The sequence below is a fragment of the Lissotriton vulgaris genome, chromosome 1_1, assembly GCF_964263255.1.
Source record: "Lissotriton vulgaris chromosome 1_1, aLisVul1.2, whole genome shotgun sequence".
Taxonomy (NCBI): Eukaryota; Metazoa; Chordata; class Amphibia; order Caudata; family Salamandridae; genus Lissotriton; species Lissotriton vulgaris.
In genome coordinates this window covers 1,788,435,643-1,788,456,790 of record NC_141685.1, presented here as the reverse complement: position 1 = coordinate 1,788,456,790, position 21,148 = coordinate 1,788,435,643, and positions in this window count along the sequence as shown.

Here is a 21,148-nt window from a genome sequence, read left to right as displayed (position 1 = left end):
AGGGATCACTCTGTGGTGTTCTGGTCTGATAACATGACCGTGGTTGAGTGTATCAATAGTCAGGCAGCACGTTGCAAATTGATTCTGAGACTGCTCAAGGAAATTGTGTTGTTGTGCATGCAACTAAATGTACTGTTTAGGGCGCGACACGTGCCGGGGGTGATGAACCAAGCGGCTGATGCGCTCTCTCGTTTCCGTATGCAGGCCTTCTGGGGTTTTCTGCCCACAGCAGACCCGGTGGCGGCACCCTTTCCCAAAGCTCTCTGGTCTCTCGGTGCCCCGAACTACAAGACCTCGTGGGAGAGAGTTTAGCACCCAGGACGAGGAAGGCATATGAAGGGGCGTTCCGTTCCTATTGGGCCTTTTTGGGTACTGCCGGGAGGGAGCTTTGGGGTCTGGAAGAATGTGTAGTAAGATTCCTGCTCTCTTTACGTCACGCAGGCAAGTCAGTAGCTACGGCCCAGAGGCATCGGGCCGCCAGTTCCTTCATGGCAAGGGCTTATGGGATCCAGGACCCGACAGCGTCTTTCGTTGTGCAGAAAGCGCTACGTGGGTGGCAACGCCTTGAGGGTCCCAGAGTAGACGATAGGCACCCGATAGGTCTGGATAGGTTGGCCCTGTTATTATCCGTGCTACCGGTAACATGTTCATCCCAGTACGAAGCAGTGTTGTTCCGAGCCGCATTTGCATTAGCATTCCATGGGGCTATGCGGGTAAGCGAATTAGTGGCAAAGAACAAGCAGGATATGATGGGGGGACTGTGCCGGGAACACATTCAGGTCAGGGAGGAGACGATGACGGTCTCGTTTGTCAGGTCCAAATCCGATCAGGATGCAATCGGGGACTGCGTAATCATCCAGAGGATCCCCGGGTCTGCCATGTGCCCTGTTGTGTGCGTAGAGGAATATTTAGCGCAGAGGGTGGCAGCATGGGGGGGGACCTTGTTAAGACACGCTGACGCCACCCCACTGACGAGGTTTCAGTTTCAGCGGGTGCTTGCGATGTCGATTTCTGCCGCGGGCTTGGACCCCGGCGACTTTGGGACCCATTCCTTTCGGATAGGGGCTGCTACGGAAGCTACAGCCAGGGGTCTGAATGTTGAACAAGTAAAACGTGTGGGGCGTTGGTCCTCGAACTGTTATAAAAGGTATGTGCGGTTGCACATGTTGTGAAGCTGTAACGATGTACTCACACTTCTTGTTTTTGTTTGGTTTTCAGTTACGCAGGCCTACGAGGCGGGGCGGACTGTCCAGTCGACCCGACACCGAGGGGCCAGCGGTCAGACATTACCGGCTGTGAAAAAGGAGGTGTGGGTCGTGGGCCACTCATACGTGAGGCGTGCCGCGGACGTATTCAAAGCAGGTGACATGATTCACGTGGCTGGGGAATACGGGTACAGTGTGTCCTTCTACGGAAAGGGCGGGCTCTGTATTGACCAGTTTCGATCATTTTTCGAGGGCTTGTTAGGGCGGACAAGGTCACCGCCGTCTGTAGTCATAGTACATCTTGGGGGCAATGATTTGGTGACCACTGGTAGACGACTTCTTCTTGAGGCGATGCTTTCCACGGTAAGTTGGTTGGCGAGAAGAGTTCCAGGGTGCACAATTGCATGGTCCCATATGATCCCACGGAAAGTGTGGTGGGGGGCTATTTCAGTTACTGCTTTGAATCATTCAGTAAGGAAGATAAATACCAAAGTGAGTAGATTGTTTCGTTCAAATACACTGCATTCTGTTTCACATGGTTGTATCAAAGGGGACAGTATGTATTTGGGGGACGGCGTTCATTTGTCCCGGGTGGGGAACGAGTTACTCATAGGAGACTTCTTAGCCTGGTTAAAGGGTTTGCAGCATGACCTTTAGGTAGGAGTGTTTTGTGGGGGGTCTGGATAGCCGGTCAAATATCCGGCCTGTGGCGGTAAGGTCATGATCGGTGAGCAGTAATTGGAAGATCCCTGTGAGGGGGCGTCACCCATTACGGATGGGAGCGCGCGGGGGAGGTGGCCAATTGGCCCCTCAACGGAGAGGCGGTCCTGTCTAAGGAAAGGCCGCCGGAAGGAAAGGAAAGGTGGTCAAGGCCCCTTCCTGGATAGGAGGGGCTACGGCCCCTCCTGGAGAATTTCCCGGGGCCAGGACATCTGCGACGGCAGATGGGTAAGTTGTGTGGGGTGCGGGAGGGGGTTTACGCTACCTTTTAGACACCTCACACGAGTCCTCGAACGACCGTTAAATGGCGTCGAGTTTATTGGGGCCCCCGTCAAGTACAAAGGGAAATTGGTAGATGCACTTGAGGTACGCCTCTGTGCGGTCGCTCCTCTCACAAGTGAGGGGGGTATGTCTGGTTTAGGGATCTGACACCGGTTACGACCTTGCCGTTGGCCCTTAACGTTAGGATGTACAATTTCAAGTCAAATGTTTTGTAGGATGTTAGTTCGGCTAGGAGAACCTCTGTATTAGAGATCTGTTAAGGTTAGCCAAACATCGTAATGTGGAAATGAAATTGTACATAATATGAAACTGTTATTTTAATGTTTTAATTTTGTTTCAAATTTTTAATAAATACGGCCGGGAAAGGTGACTCCCTTCCCGCCTTCCAAAAATTCAAGAACTGTTTCCGGTTTCCCAATTCTTGGGGATTGTGTTGAGAGGGGGTGGTGGGTATCTCAGCCATATGGAAAGGGGCGACCATTCGGTCCCCCCGAACGTATGGTGGAGTACCACAATCCCCCCGGGAAGCCATCTTGGGCGGGAGGCGTGTCTCGGCTGGTATGCCCGAAGCGGCGTAGCCGGGGCGCGCCTTTTTCCCGCCCTAAAGTGGGCTGGCCTAGACACCGACGCGGCCGGCCACGCCCTTGGAGGCAGGCGGGGTCGGGTTTACGCCCACCCTGAAGACGGATAAAAGGAGCGGAAGCCAAGAAAGCATCCTCTTGTTCCTGTGCTCTGAAGCTGCACCTCCCCGCTGCACGTGAGCTCGAGACGGAACGAAGAGCCAATTTTGACCCACCCACCAGCCCCTGAGGACAGCTAGTTGTTTTTGAATAAAGTTTTGATCTGGTAACTCTGTTTCTTGCAGGTTGTGATGATCGTCGCGAAATTTTGAATATGCAATAAAGAATTTTTATTTTCAGTATGTTTTGCAAATAAAGTAATGTTGCACTATGTTGATCAGTATTCATGCTTGTAATAAGTCATGTTCGTTTTATTCTTAGTAAATTAGGTAGAATTGTCGTATTTATTTTGGTCGGGCGGTAAGGTCATGATCGGTGAGCAGTAATTGGAAGATCCCTATGAGGGGGCGTCACCCATTACGGATGGGAGCGCGCGGGGGAGGTGGCCAATTGGCCCCTCAACGGGGAGGCGGTCCTGTCTAAGGAGAGGCCGCCGGAAGGAAAGGAAAGGTGGTCAAGGCCCCTTCCTGGATAGGAGGGGCTACGGCCCCTCCTGGAGAATTTCCCGGGGCCAGGACATCTGCGACGGCAGATGGGTAAGTTGTGTGGGGTGCGGGAGGGGGTTTACGCTACCTTTTAGACACCTCACACGAGTCCTCGAACGACCGTTAAATGGCGTCGAGTTTATTGGGGCCCCCATCAAGTACAAACGGAAATTGGTAGATGCACTTGAGGTACGCCTCTGTGCGGTCGCTCCTCTCACAAGTGAGGGGGGTATGTCTGGTTTAGGGATCTGACACCGGTTACGACCTTGCCGTTGGCCCTTAACGTTAGGATGTACAATTTCAAGTCAAATGTTTTGTAGGATGTTAGTTCGGCTAGGAGAACCTCTGTATTAGAGATCTGTTAAGGTTAGCCAAACATCGTAATGTGGAAATGAAATTGTACATAATATGAAACTGTTATTTTAATGTTTTAATTTTGTTTCATATTTTTAATAAATACGGCCGGGAAGGGTGACTCCCTTCCCGCCTTCCAAAAATTCAAGAACTGTTTCCGGTTTCCCAATTCTTGGGGATTGTGTTGAGAGGGGGTGGCGGGTATCTCAGCCATATTACTTAATTGTGTGGAAGAAATGGAATCATCAAAACAAAATGAGGACATACCTGAAGATATAATGTTGGAAATTCTTTTAGATTTTGAAAAATCACAGCAATAAATTTTTATTTAAAAATTAAAAATTGTTCGAGACATTATTCTTTTTTATATGTAAATTATGAAATAGTACCAAAATGAATATAAAGTGAGACTTACAGTATACTGTGCAACTTTTTTGTGTTAGATAGTAATTTTGCTCATAGTTACTTCCTTTCTCCCACTATATTATCTCCAATGTGTATTTAACATCTCTTTATCATCTCCTGCCTCCATGCTGTTTCTGCTTTCCTGACAGACTATAGTATAGATTCCATATACCTCAATAACTTCTGTAAAAACATGCAAATTATCTACAAAGGACAGAATGAATTTAAGACTCTGCATTGGTACCTACATGCTGGTACTTATATCACCCACACAACACAACAACTCTTTGCAGAGCTACCCTACCTCTAAGCACTTTAAATTATTATTTTACTATTTCACTGGGTTTTCCCCTAGTACGCTGCCCGGTGCGCATACCGGGCGCTCCCCCCGTGAACATTGAATGGTCCCCACATCAAACCTAGGGGGTCAGGGGGGTCTACCTGCCCCCTTTTGGTCATTTCTCCCTTTGTTTTTGCCACCTCTTGTGTCTCGATCCTACCGAGACACAAGATGGCGGCCGCTCCGGACTGTTTGGAATGTTTACAGACACCCGAGAGCCAATCAGCTTTCGGCATGCAAGTCGCGTAGCGCGCCCGGTGCGCTCCCCGGTGCGCGTACCAGGGCGCGGCCATAGATATATATTTTTTTTAACCTAAATTACTCAAAAACCACTGGAGCACATATCTTGAGACATAGCAAAGGCACATCGGGCTACCAGTCCCTACAATTCTAAGTTTGGTGGAAATCCATTCAGCCGTTCGGGCTAAAAGTGAGGTCGACCGCCCTATGGAAATTAACATGGGGAAAACACGTTTTGGGACCCCCCTTTTATCTTGGTTCCCTCTTGACGAATCCCCCCCAAACTTTCAAAGAAGGACCGGAGCTCCGCGAGGCAAATTTGAGAAGATTTTCAGGCAGATTCGTCAACCGGTGCCAAAGTTATTCAAAATAGAATTTTGAGATTTCGCATTGAAAAAAATTCTAACTATAACTACCTACTGGCGACCGCCAGTAGGTAATACATATATATATATATATATATATATATATATATATATATATATATATATATATATATATATATATATATATATATATATATATATATATATATATATATATATATATATATATATATATATATATATATATATATATATATGTATATATATATATATATATTACCTACTGGCGGTCGCCAGTAGGTAGTTATAGTTAGGACCTAGTTTCCATAGGAAATCCTCAACTTTCTATTTGGAATAACTTTGGCCCTGGTGGATGAGTCTTTGCGAATTTCTCAGAGAAGATGGCTCGGTCCGCTGCGCTCCTTCCCTGAAAGTTTGGGGGGGATTGGTCAAGTGGGGGCTGAGATATAAGGGGGGTCCCAAAACGTGTTTTCTCTATGTTATTTTCCATAGGACCTTTAGACTCGGCTACAGGTCGAACGGCTGAATGGATTTATAAGAAATTTGCCAAAACTGTAGAGTCTTGTTCACAGATTACGCTTTTTTTGGAATGGTGTAAATCCGTTCAGTAGTTGTTGAGAAAATTAAAGTTAAAGTCAATGATATATCTTTAGGCGCACACACGTGCGCGCACCCAAGCGGCTGCGCGTGAGCGGAATTTTTTTTTGCTGCGTGACGTCTGTTAACGTTCGATTCGAAGGAAATCAGGAAGTTTTGTCCGCCATTTTGTCGCTGCGAGTAAATATATTGTTCATTTCAAAGCGTTGAAACATGGAAAGGGGAGAAGGTAGAGATTGTCTTGCTGCGTAGGTTTTCTCGGGGTGTGCAGTAAGGCCCTTAAACGCGAAAAGATATATTTTTTTTCGGGAAAAAAATAACGGGGTGCGCGCACCCGGTCGCGCACACCTATTCACAAGAGTGTGAAAATGGAGATAAATCAGAAGTTTGAGTGCTTAGATATAAGGTGGCTCTGAAAAGAGCCCTTGTGTTAATTGAGTGTTTTCTGCATTTATAAGTAAGTACCGATGCAGAGCCTGATGTTGCAGAGGAAGATCCCTCATTCGTGAAATGAACACCGTCTCTCCTATAGATGTCTTGCATGTGGTATCGCAAGTTGTTGTGGTAAATAGAACCCATGCTATAATCTCTGAGGAACGCAGAAACAGATTTATTTACATGTCTCCTTGCTTTCTCAAATTGTGCACAATGTTGATTGGACCAATTCCATTTCTGTCTTTGGCATATATTGGAATATACCAAGGCAGATCGAGGAAAAAGTCTCATCAATTGTCGAAAGGTGTCTTTTAGAAGCATTTCCAGACCTACCCCAGTGATTGTGCCTAGATCGTTCCCACCACAGTGCACAATTATAAGGTCTGGTTCTGGGAGATGCATAAAAGTTTTCACCAATGGAATCAATTGGTGACATTTCAATCCTCTTTTGGCAATCCATGTTATGTGTACATTTGGTAAGCCGAGGTTGCAAATTCGTCTGCTTACTGCATATTTTTCAATCCAGTGAATATAAATGTGTCCTATTAGCCAGACCTTCATTTTCAAGGGATTTGTAGTCGTCCTCCGATCGGGTCTGGAAGTGGAATGGTAGTTAGAAGTTGAAATTCTAAATAAAGAAAAAGGAAGAGGCTGGGTGTGGTTTAAAAAATAAAAATGATTGGTTGATTGTAACAAGTGGAGATTGAACAGTACGTTCCATGTTAATGTTTATGTTAAACGAAAAGTACTATTGTGTGTGAAAAAACAAGATATGTAACAGAGCTGTGTATTGGCAGGTGTTTCTGGAGGGAAAATAGTGTTCTTAGTTTGTTGTAGAACGTTAAGACATGAACTTTTGACCTGTGCCTTCAGCAAGGTGCAGAATGAGGTGTAACCATGGAAACAGCCGGAGATGGCAGTTGGTGATGGGTTCACTCTTTGGTGCCTCTGCATCTGAGTCTGTTCTCTGGTGGCAGGCGGAGAACTGTTTGTTATTGTGGAGATGAAAGGGTGATAAGGAGAGAAATACGACATAGCGTCTGGCCTGTAGAAGCGTGGGAGCAGTGATTAACTCTGAGTAAAGCTGAACTGTGTCGGTGCTTAGTAACAGTAAAAAAAAAATGTTAACAGTGGTATAACTGTCTTTACGGTGCGCGACCTACTAAGAAAGAGTTCACAGGCCGTAATTGGCTTGCAGGTTCTAGTATCAGTAAGTGAGGTCGAGAAAAGAAAACATTCAGGACTTTATTTATGAAGGCCTTGCGCCACCGGTGCGTTTCTTTTTCCCATTTTAAAAAATGAGGCACTGGCGGCGGAAGGTCTTTATAAATAAGGTCTTCAGTGTCTGCAGTTAAGGTTATGTGGAGCCCATGAATAGTTTTTCAATATGAAATCATTTCAGTTGAGATTATGGATTAAAACAGAAACCGTGAATATTTGAAATGTTTATTTAGAAATGTACTGTTTTAAAGGCAAATCATTATGTAATATGAGTACAGAAATTGCAAAAAACACAGTAATTGGTATTTTCAGTAGTACATGGAATACAAACGCTATAGTTGAAGAAAAATGAATATAGTTGGAAAAAACATTGTACACTCTTATAAGGAAGTATATTACATTTTAATAAATGGAAGAAGGTCTCTGGCCTTTCAGTTTCGGAACGATATATGAAAATGCAAGTGGTTATACATCATTACTTTATGAATCAGCTGTCAAACAACACGAAATCATAATGTCCACTGTTAGTAAAGCAAATAGGTCTGTTCTTCAAAAGAAAATATGGAAAAGAACGTGAAGAATATAGAAAACCAAAAGGAAATGAGGTCGTCAATGGCTTGTATGAGAGTTATTGAAGCATTGTTTAGGCAAAATAGGTAGCTTCTGCTTGTAACAGGAAATCAGTTTTATCATTTGAAAGTATGTCAGCTATCCAATGGAAAAGAGTAAAGCAGTACTGATAATCTGTTATAATCGGAGCCTCTTTTACCATCAGAGTGCAGGTCGGTGAGTTTTCGATGTAGCTCGCTGTTAGGAAAGAGTTAACCGTCCATTGTGTAGGCAAAGTATGCAGCAAGTGCTTCTACCAGGAAATCATTGTTATCATCTGAAAACATGTCAGCCATCCAATTGAGAAGATCAAAGGAGCATTCATGATCTGTCATTATTGGAGCGTCTTTTACCATCATTGGGCAGCTCAGTGGGTTTTCGATGTAGCTCTCTGTTAGGAAATCTTGCGCCGCTGCGAATATATTCCAATGACCCAAGAACTCCTTGTATCGCTGCAAAGGCCATAAACCCTCCGTTGTAACAAAGCTGTTCATGATCAAGTAACAGATTCATGAGGTGATTGTAATTCGGTTCAGGAGGTACCAAATTGCAGAGACATAAATCCAGGGCCCACGTGAAATCACAGCTCAGGCAATGAAATACAGGCTGCCCACAGGTGAAATACGAATATCGAAATGATAATCGATATGAAGTATTCAAAGTTGGGAGTGGTAAGGTGCCGTAGTACAGAAGCATTCTCTGTCGAAATAGTTCTAAGTGGCCCGGCTCGTTTGCGAAGGCAGGAGGGACATCCATTTTGAATTTCCCAAGAAACGGCGCAGCACCGCTGGTTGTATAGCAACTCCACAGAATTAGGTCGCCGGCTATGCAGTGGAGAGGCGCAGAATGACTTGATACATTTTCTAGGAGTCTAGTCACTTATATATTGCTTAGTAGTTATCAAAAAAGTAGCTTTTTTTGAACTGGAGGATGCGTTAAAAAATAAGGGAGTGATTTGAGGGAGTTGTAAAGCAAGGTCAATTTTTTTTTACATCAATGCTGTTTTCTGTGAATGTTAGCTTAGTGAAAGATATGTGTGTGAGCAGATGCAACGTTCAGTTTTAAATGTGACAATGGCGGTCTTGTTCATGTCTTCCGATTCAAGGTCGGTATTCGCTGCCAAATACGAAGATCAAGAAACGCATGCGTGGGGTACATAGTCTGCATTCTTAAAGGAAAGCAAATGAAGGTTTTTTTTTACCGCGTTAGCATTGTCGTTTAAAAAGTTACAGTGATTTCTATTATATGTTAAGAAAGTGTCACTGATGAAGACTGAAAATAAATCCTTATAAATGATAGGGACTGGTGTATTTTAGAAAAGGTGTGTAACATTACATGAATTGTGAAAAAAAAAATAATGTAATTGAAAGTGTATGGTTTGAAAATGAAAAGTAGAGGTTTATAGTTCACGTTTTGAAAGCAGTTCTAGAGGGTCAGATGAAAGTGTATGGTTTGAGAATGAAAAGTAGAGGTTTATAGTTCACGTTTTGAAAGCAGTTCTAGAGGGTCAGATGCATGATAGATTTATAAAAAATAGAACATGTTTTTAAATAGTATTATGGAAAAAATATGTGCCTTTATGTACTATTTACATTATCTGCCTGTTGCGTATTCTTTGAGTTTTAGTAATCCTGTGTCTTATAAGTTTTCTAGGGGCGGTTTGAGGTTCATGGTGGGTTTGGGCAGGGAGGGTAGGTTGGGGGTTTGTAATAGGGGGTCCGGGTGGGGTGGAGTGCAGAGTTTAGTGAAAAGTGAGGGGGGCGGGGAGTTACGGTGTTTGGTAATGGAGCAGAGTCAGAGGACGCCACATTTGTGTTATGGGGTGCCACGGAAATATGTATTTATTCTCAGAGGTTTATTATATTAAGGATATATATCAACATGGTGGCTCTTGTCGTTTTGTGGTTCTGTGCATGTTTATAATGCTGGCCCTGTACTTTTTGTTTATGGACCTTATTACGACACACAGGGGAGCTACGTTGCAGAGTTGGAGATCAGAGACTTAGGAAAGAAAACTTTATAATTGTAAGGGCTCTAAGCGATACAAATCGCCCGTTCTCGGTGTAAAAAATATCACCGCTATTGGTGGTATTTTCTACGGTGTTAGTGCTCGAAGGAGAATAGTAACATAAATGTGAAAGCAAATTGTGTAACAGGCTCAGCATTTCACATTATCGCGTGAAAACAAAAGTTGCTTTTACATAGTAATAAGTCTCTTATAATTAAGGGACGGAGTGTATATAGTGCTATTTAGTACTCTGCTATGCGATTGATGTCGAATATTTCATAAGAGGAGGCTTTAAAAGTTTTTCGATAAACTGGTTTTCTAGGGAAGTGGGTGGAGTGTTCCGTGTAAATTGCAGAATAGAAACTAGTAAGAACCAATTGGAAGTGTTGTTTTAAAGTCACATGACTGCACATGCGTGTCTCGACGCCTGTACGCGATAGGTGGGTGCGCGCACCCGGTCGCGCACTATAAGAAAGCGGCGAAAAAACATCTCATAATATGCTCTTGGAGCACGTTTTGGTAGAAAGAGTTAGTTCTGAAAAGAACTTTTTTTTTTTTTTTTTTTTGGAAACAAGTGTTATGATGCTTTTGATTTCTTAAAGTTGCTACGACATTTTTCAGTATGTTATACTATCCAAATAAAGTGAAGAAATTTAACTTTTCTTGAAGCATTTATGACTCTCAATTTTGAGTTTAATTAGAGTAAAGCTTTGCTCTCCGCATACAAGAACTTCTCCACAGTTGTTGCATTTTATGTGCACGTTCGCCAGACATGGTTTCAAGTCCATTTCAGCACTCGATGGAGATACAGGTCGTCCACTGGAAGATGTGCTGATTACTTCTGATGGTAATAGCGTGGCCTCCGTTTTTCTTGTCAAAGGTGGTCGCTCATTTCCTTCAGATTCGGAAGATGAATGCGGAACGGTAGCCATTGTAGCGAAGTCTTCGGGAAGATGTTCGACGTTGTTCTCTCTTGAGAGTAGAAAAGAAAGTGATAGAAGTGGGTGGAGTGCTGCGTGTAAATTCCAGAATAGAAACTACCAAGAACCAATTAGAAGTGTTGTTTAGAAGTCACATGACTTCACATGCAAGTGTCAGGTCCTGTACGCGATAGGAGGGTGCGCGCACCCGGTCTCGCACTAAAATAAAGCGGCGAAAAAACATCTCATAATATGCTCTTGGAGCACCTTTTGGTAGAAAGAGTTAGTTCTGAAAATAACTTTTTTTTTTTTTTTTTTTGGAAACAAGTGTTATGATGCTTTCGATTTCTTAAAGTTGCTACTACATTTTTCAGTATGTAATACTATGAAAATGAAGTAAAGAAATTTATCTTTTCTTGGGGCATTTGTGACTTTCAATTTTGAGTTTAATAAGAATGAGGCTCTGCTCTCCATACAAAAGAATTTCTCCACACTCGTTGCATTTCATATGCACCTTCGCAAGATATGGTCTCAAGTCCATCTCAGCACTCGATGGAGATACAGGTCATCCACCAGAAGATGTGCTGGCCACCTCTGATGGTAATAGCGTGGCCAGGGCTCTTGTCGATGCTTTTGCATAATGCTCAGGATGCCTTTGTTTAACATGCCGCTGCATCGTGTGTATAGAAAAGGAATATTTTTTATTTGGATTTCCCCTTGAGAGCTCCGAATTGCATATCGTGCAGGTTACTTTTGGCGCATTCACTTTCTTTTGATCTTCAGGATAAGAAAAAAATTGCCAAATGAAAGATTCCTTTTTTCTTCTTAACGGTGGTCGCTCATTTCCTTCAGATTCGGAAGATGAATGCGAAAGGGCAGCCATTTCAGCAAAGTTTTCCGGAAGATGCTCGACATTGTTGTCTCTTCAGAGTAGAAAAGATTGTGAGGAAAGTGGGTGGAGTGCTTTGTGTAAATTCCAGAACAGAAACTACTAAGAACCAATTGCAAGTGTTGTTTTCAAGTCACATGACTTTACATGCGCTTCTTAGGACGTGTAGGCGGTGACACTATCTAGTTACGAACGTGATTTCATACTTAGGAACTAGCATTCAAAAAACCTAAGAAATTCACTGAAAAAACCATAGGTTTTACACAGGTTATAGTTAGGAAGTAGCATTTAAAAAACCTATGAAATTCACTGAAAAAACCATAGGTTTGACACCAGTTATAGTTAGCTGGAAATTTTACTGACATAAAACCAATGAAATTCCACGTTATAGTTAGTTGGACTCACTGTAACTTGCTCGTGTAATGCACTGCTGATGACATTACATATTACATCACTCATGACATGGTCAGTGACATCACTTATGACACCATCCAGTGAATGTGTGTCTTTCTAAAAAATAAATATGTTTTATATACGTATATGTAAAGGTGGAGGGAAGAATAAATGTTTAAATTATTGTCTTAATGAATGTTTTTTTTTAAAAGAAATGATTGGATAACTGGCTTATTAAGTGTATCTTACTGAATACATATATTAGCGAGTAATGTTTAAATATTTCAATATATGTATCAGTGTTTCACTTTGTGAATAAGTGGCTGCATGGGTTGATGAGTACCTACATGTGTGTGTATATGGGTTATTAGATGTTTTTTTAGTATCAGTATGAGTGTCTCTATGGTTTGGTGGGGGTGTTACTTATGATATAGATCCATCAATGACTGACTCACTGTTTCTATGTTTTTTGAAGACAACATATGTGCAGGACTGTATGGGTGGATGAGTGTGTATATGTTTGTTTTAGTAAGTAAATGACTGTCTTATTATTGTGTTTATCAGTAACTACATATGTTTTAATCTAGTATATGTGATTATTGATGTATATAAGTGAGTATATGTGAGAGTGAGAGATTGAAAGAGTTTCTGTTTAAATAAGTATGTGTTTCTATAAGTGATTGTTTAAGAGAGTAAGTATGTATAAGTTTCCTTAGAAGTAACGTGGTAGTGTGTGTATAGTTGTATATGCAAATAAATGGATGTTCAATAGTTTATTTGCATGTGTAAGTATGTGTGTGAGTAACTTTTCGATGACTGTCGGTGTGTAACAGAATGTATAGGTGTATCACTACATATGATGAGTGAGTATATGTATGAGTGACTATATAGAACTGTTGGTGAATAACAGAATGTGTATATAGATGGTGGAATTACTGAATTGGTTGCTGTAACTGGTATGGGTATCTCCATTTTTTGGAAAATATTAATTTCTATTTTCCAATATGTGTTTTAAGGGTTACATTACACTTAAAGGAGGTCTGTCATCAGTGATGTCATAAGTGATGTCAATGACCATGTCATGAGTGATGTAATATGTAATGTCATCAGCAGTGCATTACACGTGCAAGTTATAGTGAGTCCAACTAACTATAACGTGGAATTTCATCGGTTTTATGTCAGTAAAATTTCCAGCTAACTATAACTGGTGTCAAACCTATGGTTTTTTCAGTGAATTTCATAGGTTTTTTAAATGCTACTTCCTAACTATAACCTGTGTAAAACCTATGGCTTTTTCAGTGAATATATATATATATATATATATATATATATATATATATATATATTTTGCAGAGTTTACTCAGGAAACGCTGACGGCGGCCCCTCGGGAAGTGGCACCAATGCCGGCCGAGCACGCCGGTACTATGAAAAGTTTCCGAAAGTTCCAAAATCACAGTGCTCTCAGTCCGCAAAATAACACCAAACCACAGAAGTCTCCAAGGGTGTTTATTTAGACTACCGACATGTTTCGGCTGCGGACAGCCTTGATCACGTTGATATATATATATGTATATATATATATATATATATATATATATATATATATATATATATATATATATATATATATATATATATATTCACTGAAAAAACCATAGGTTTCAGGCCTTCTATAGTTAGGAATTAGCTTTTAAAAAACCTTTGAAATTCACTCAAAAAACTGTAAGTTTTAGGGGTGTTATAGTTAGCTGGACATTTCACTCATACAAAACCATTGAAATTGCTCCTATATAGTTAGTTGTACTAAATATATTTTGTGCACCCGCAATACACTGCTGATGATGTCACATATTAGATCATTCATGACATGGTCAGTGACATCACTGATGACATCTCAAATGACATCACTGATTACATCACTGATGACATCATCCAGTGTATGTGGTTTGCTTTTATTTAAATATGCATTACATATATAGCAATTCACATTGACAAATGAGTGGATATATATAAATAAATATTTGGATGGAGGATTTATTAGCAGTGTAATTGACTGTTTACTTGACCAATTTATAGTGTCTCACTAAATATAGTGGATAGGGACTAAACTGTGTGAATATCTGTATCACTTTGTCAGTTGTTGTGTAAACTGGTTCTACAGTTGGTTACTAGCTATGTGAAAGTCTATATTAGTTATTGATTAGATAACTGAGTATTTGTATGGGAGAGTGAAAGTGTGTGTGGTTCGGTGGGGGGAGTGTGACTGTCCAAAGATGTGTGAATAGTTGATTCAGTAGATATATGAAGTTAAAATTACATGTTCTAACAGTTTGGGTGAGTGAATCTCTTTATGGGTGTGGTGATGAGCAAATATATTTCTCAATGGTACATGTCCAACAAACTAGAAAAATAAAAGGCAGTCTATGTGTCAGTTGTTGTATATAAATAAGTATACATAAGACTCAATGATTGTGTGAGTTACTGTATGGATAACTATATACTTGTAATAATGATTTTATAATTCACTAAGTATGACTTACTGTCTAAATGAATAGATGAAGTGGTGTTTGTATAAGTGTGTAGTTGTTTAATGTCGATATAGGTGTATAAGTATTTTTGATAGTGTTCTATTGTTCATTGACAGCATGTATGAGTGAATCTCCAGGTAAGTGATTGGATGTGTGTATACATCTATGAATCACTGAATAGGTTTTTAGATACTTGTATTGCTGTGACAATGGATTCAAATATGAGACTCTGTATTTTACAAAGAGTGATGAAAGATTTTAGTAGTGTATGAAAAGGTGTATGTGATTGTCACGTGGATGATGTCATCAGTGATGTCATCAGTGTTGACATTTGAGATGTCATCAGTGTTGTCACTGACCATGTCATGAATGATCTAATATGTGACATCATCAGCAGTGCATTGCGGGTGCGCGAAATACAGTTAGTACAACTAACTTTATAGGAGCAATTTCAATGGTTTTGTATGAGTGAAATGCCCAGCTAACTATAACACCCCTAACACTTATAGTTTTTTGAGTGAATTTCAAAGGTTTTTTAAAATCTAATACCTAACTATATAAGGCCTAAAACCTATGGTTTTTCAGTGAATTTCAAAGGTTTTTTATATGCTAATTCCTAACTATATAAGGCTTGAAACCTATGGTTTTGAAAGTGAATTTCCAAGGTTTTTTTAAATGCTAATTCCTAACTATATAAGGCCTGAAACCTAGGGTTTTTTCAGTGACTTCGCAAGGTTTTTAAAATGCTAATTTTATTAGCGGATAACGTTTAAATATGTTAATATCCTTGTGGGACCACCTGAGCAGCCCTAGGGGGTCAGGTTGTTTCTACCCTGCCCCCTTTTTGCATTCTACATCTTTGTTTTTCTGCTTCTTTTGTGCCTTGGTCTACCTAGCACAAGATGAATGCCAACACTTCCTGGTTAGAAGTGTTGACAGCCAATGAGCATGCTGCTTTCCTGCGAAAGGCGTGCTGATTGGCTGCCACTGTCTGTCAACACTCCAAACCAGGAAGTGTTGGCATCCATCTTGTGCCTCGGTAGAACCAAGGCACAAGAAAGCAGTGAAACAAAGGTGCAAAACACGCAAAGGGGGCAGGGTAGAAGCACCCTGACCCCCTAGGCCTGCTCAGGGGGGCCAAAAATATATACTTTTTTTTTGTTTTTTCCCCATGGTACGCTCAGGGTATGCGTACATGGCATCGAACCCAGCGCGTACTCCGCAAAATTTTCAAATAAAAATAGTAGTTTTTTTTACCTTCGGGGTCCTCCTAGGCCCCCCTGATATAACCTAAGGGGTCAGGGGGTCTCTACCCTGCCCCTTTTATAGTTTTCCCCTTTTGTTTTTCACCTCTTGTGTCTCGGTTCTACCGAGACACAAGATGACGGACTCTCTGGACCATTTGGAATGTTCACAGACACCTGAGAGCCAATCAGCTTTCCGCTCGCGCACTTCCATGTTGCGCCGGGTGCGCTCCCCGGTACGCGCACCGGTAAGCGCTGGAAGCTCTCATATAGATATATATGTGTTTTTTAGCCTAATTTTCGTAAAAACCACTGGAGCAATATTCACCAAATATAGAAAAGGCACTTCTGCGTACCAGTCCCTACAATTTTGCAAAGTTTGGTGTAATTCCGTTCAGCGGTTCGGGCAGTAGCCTTGTCTATTCGTCCTATGGAAATTAACATGGGGAAACACGTTTTAGGACCCCCCTTTTTTCTCGCCCCCCACTTGACGAATCCCTCCAAAACTTCTAGAGAAGGAGCGGACCGGAGCTGGCCTAAATTTTGGGAAATTACACGCAAATTCATCAACCGGCGCCAAAGTTATTCCCAATAATATGTGGCGGATTTCCTATGGTAGCTAGGTCCTAACTATATATACCTACTGGCTATCGCCAGTAGGTAATATATATATATATATATATATCCATTCCGTCTGGCCCAGATTCGGAGGCTCTCGGGCGCTCTGGGGCGGTGCACGCGAGGCGCAGCAGGACCCGCTGCGATAACAATTATTCAGCTTTTCCCAAAGGAAGGTTTTTCCTCGTGCACTCCCGTGTGTCAGGATCAAAAAACCACACCGGGTTTAAAGTTGATTTGCAATTTCTTTCTTTATTTTCAGCATCCAGCAAAACCTAACGCGTTTCGGTCTCTACGGAGACCTTGCTCACAGGTGAGCAAGGTCTCCGTAGAGACCGAAACGCGTTAGGTTTTGCTGGATGCTGAAAATAAAGAAAGAAATTGCAAATCAACTTTAAACCCGGTGTGGTTTTTTGATCCTGACACACGGGAGTGCACGAGGAAAAACCTTCCTTTGGGAAAAGCTGAATAATATATATATATATATATATATATCTATACCAGAAACCTCTGTCTCCTCTGTCTCCCTCGCGCTGCAGCCTTACTTCTCTGTGCACAGGGCAACTTGTAGACAATACTTATCACACGGCAGCCCGGCCGTGGGAGTGATGCACCGCCCGTGTAAAGGAATGACGGGTCCACACAATGGAATTATGCCGGAGTGTTTGGCACATGGAATGCTTCTGAATTACGGACAGCTTTGCAAACGGAGCCTACTGGAAGGCTTTGAATGACGAAAAATACAAATAAACAAGCAATAATGAAGGCGAGTGCGAGGCAAACCACTAGAGGCTGAAAATAGAACTTCAACACCCAGCATGCTGTTGACAAACCCATGTGGGCGCGGCATGCAAATTGGGACATTCAAAGGTTCAAAATGTGCAGCCACGCACTTCCTGCTTTTTTTGCCCTATGAAGAAGAGGCTTGCTGCCTCGAAACGCGTCAGGGCGTCTGAACAATGTCTGCTTGCAAAACTGTTTGTGGCGAATAAAGGTTTGTGACCTTTTCCCTGTGGAGTGGCGTCCTCTGTGCACAGGGCAACTTGTAGACAATAACAAATATATATATATATCTATACCAGAAACCTCTGTCTCCTCTGTCTCCCTCGCTCTGCAGCCTTACTTCTCAGCCACAAACAGGAACAGGCACGAACCAAGGTATTGGATGCAAAGATTACTTTATTTTCTGTGCTGTCGCCATAATGTTTTGGCTCATTGGAGCCTTGATCACATGACAGCGTGCCAAAAGGTTGAATCCATTTTTAAAGTGCAAGTGCTACCATTTCATTGGGTTACATTCAGTAAACATAATAGACAGAATTAATTTGAACACCTCTCTAAAATAGAAGAAATATACAAAACTTAAGTAAAATCAAATCTCAATGCAGGTAAAATACCAACAATTGTGAATAATATTTCAAATACTGACAAATAATACCTACGTGCAAATTTCGCTACTAATCACAATGGATGTCATTGACGTCAGGTATATTGTCATCAATAAAATAATAATGGGTTAAATCCCTTGATGTATAGTGCAATAATGTACAAAGTTTATGATCTCTCAAGTAACCCATACCTAGAGTGCTTCGTGCGTGAATAAAGTGCATAAGTGCAAAATGTGCAATTAAAAGCATCAGATTGATGTTACATTCATTTAGACCGACTGAGCCCAGTCCTGTCTATTCACATTAATCCACACTACCAGATATGCTCCCATAATGAACAACAAGAGAATATACCTACAAAATATAGAGGAATGTATGGTTACGGTCAGACTGAAACCTGGAGGTGAAGCATGCCAAATTATACAGTACTCAATATAATGTGTTGAACCACATGCTACAACCCACAGAGTCTTGAGATGGGGGTACAGTGCAAACAGCGCAATAAATAGTCCTCGAATGGTGCAATTAAATAGAATTAAAGTGCGTCATATTAAAACAATAAATAGTAATAAATCTCCTAAAACACTATTTAAAATTAATTGACCCTTGCACCTTAATGTTACTGGAAAATCCTGACTATTCCTACAGATCCTAGTGTAAACATGTATATAAATCCTCCGTGAGATTTAAACCCCCAGGCTGTTTGTTGTCTAACTGTAGGATGTATTTGGTCTCAAGTTTGCACAGTTTTGACTCCCTGTTTAACACCTTCTACTGGCACCTACTGCATCAATTACGTGATATTGGAGTTCCTTATTGTTGCTCTGATGATGCTCTTTGAACTGTCTTGCGACTGGGTAAGTGTTGTCCTGGCAAGTTATGGCCCTAAGGTGTTGCAATATGCGTTTGTGGACAGGGAGCTTATTGCTCCCCACATAGCGTAGGGCACAGGGACATTCAAGAATGTAGACCGCATATTCGGTCTTACACGTAAGGATTTTGCTAATCGGATGTTCATGATTGCCAAATCCATCCTTGTATGTCATCCTTTTAGCACCGTGTGTACAGGCTTACAGGTTTTACACTTGAAAAAACCTCTGTTGCTTTGTAGCCAAGATGTTTTTTCTAACACTTCCGGGCCAGTGTCTACCAATCTATTTTTGTTGATTCACGTTAAGTCACTCCACAAAGTCAAAAGCCTCTTCACGACTGCCCCTCAATACCACAAAAAGATCGTCTATAAAGCGGTACCATGCTATTACATTGTTGGCCATCTCATGTTGATAGCAAGCCCTAAGGACCAGTTCCTCCCAAGCACCCATGTGCAAGCATGCGAAGCTTGGGGAGAAACTGGCCCCCATTGCCACCCCTTGCAGTTGTCTATATAGCATATTATTAAACATGAAAATATTGTGCTCCAAACAAAAGTTAAGCATTTGCCTCAACATGTTATTGTGATTGTCAAACATTACATCCCTTCGCTCCAAATAATATTTTACTGCAGCTATACCATCAGAATGCCGGATGCTTGTGTACAGGGCGGTAGCATCTAATGCCATCATCCAATACCCGTCCTGCCACTTGACATCTTTCAATTTGAACAAGAAATCCCCTGTGTCTTGTATGAAGGATTCAAGTGATTCAACATGACCTCGTAAGAAGTAATCAATATAAACCGATGTACTTTCAAGCAAACCCCCTCGGGCTGTGATGATGGGTCTGCCTGGGGAATTTGCTTGGTCCTTATGAACTTTCGGTGTAAAATATATTGATGGAATCACCGGGTAATCAGTTTTCAAATATCTTTATTCTGCCTCAGATATTCATTTCTTGGACCTCCATTTGGATAAAAGTTGATGATATTCGCACTGTATTGCCTTGACCATACTGACGTTCATCCTTTCATAATGGTCACGGTTGTTCAATTGGTTATATGCTTCCTTGTCATAGTTGACCCTAGTCTGCAGTACAACATTGCCCCCTTTGTCACTGGGGCGCACAATGATACTTTTGTCTTTGCTTAGTTTGGATACCAAAGCTTCATATTCCATAGTTGACCAATCATATTTATATCGACCCTTGCGTGTCTTACTATGAAGTTCCTTCAGTTCACTGATCAAATTCTCGTAAAATACATCTATGACTTCCCGTGGCATGAAAGGGCAAAACGTGGAGGGTTGCTTAAACGATGTTAAGGGGACTGAATACTAACATGTACAGCTTCCTGATCAGCACCTACAATCCTGATATTGTTATCAATAGATGCTGAATCTACCCCTTCCGTTTCCCAAAGTCCCAGCATTTCTTGCGAAAAAGTTGTCGTCACGTTACTGGAATTCGGGTCATTGGGGTTAGATGTTACATTACTATTTTTTTGCAGATGCAATTTTTTCAATGTAAGTTTCCTTGTCGCTTTATATCAATCTCATCTGGCCGCTGCATTCTTCATATTTTCTTGAGGACATAGAAGAGACCAAGTTTGAGAATGTCCTCTTCCTTCGTTGTTAGGATCATGGGTGTAAGTTTGACAATGGTTAACTGAGAGTTTTTTAATTTCATTGTTTCTTGAACCACTACCCCCTGCCTCTCTTTTTGTATTGCCCGCCATTTCCTTGCCCTCTGCCTCTTCCTCCTTGTGTAATTTTTGTGTTTTTGTTGTAATTCTTTTGAGTCAGAGGTTGTAGGGACTGTAGGCGATCCTGGCACACAAAACGTATTTCTTCCCCCGGTGATGGTTTCTTCTTGGTCACGGTAGAAGCTGCACCCCGCTGCTCAGACTCCGACTTGCTTCCTGCCCCGGAGCTGAAGTCTGACACAGTTGAATCCATTTGATCCTTGTTCTTGTGGTTCCATCTGCTTTGTTCACTTGGTTGCGTCCCCACTGCCACCATACGTAGACCGCCATATCTCTTGGAGAATGTACAAATTTGCCCAAGTTCATAATCAGTTCTATCTCTCTGGAACTTGTAGGTCTTACGCTCAATAATTTTTTCATCCTCCTTTTTAAGTCTGGCATTCATTTCATTTTTTAATTTCACTTTCTCCTCTTCCGAGCCCATGGATTCCAATTCCTCATACAAAGCTGCTATTTCGCTCAGAAGCTTGGCACGGTCTATGTCAGCATATTTGATAAGTAACAGGACCAACTGCCTGGACGCTTCTAAGTTACTCTCTGCCCAT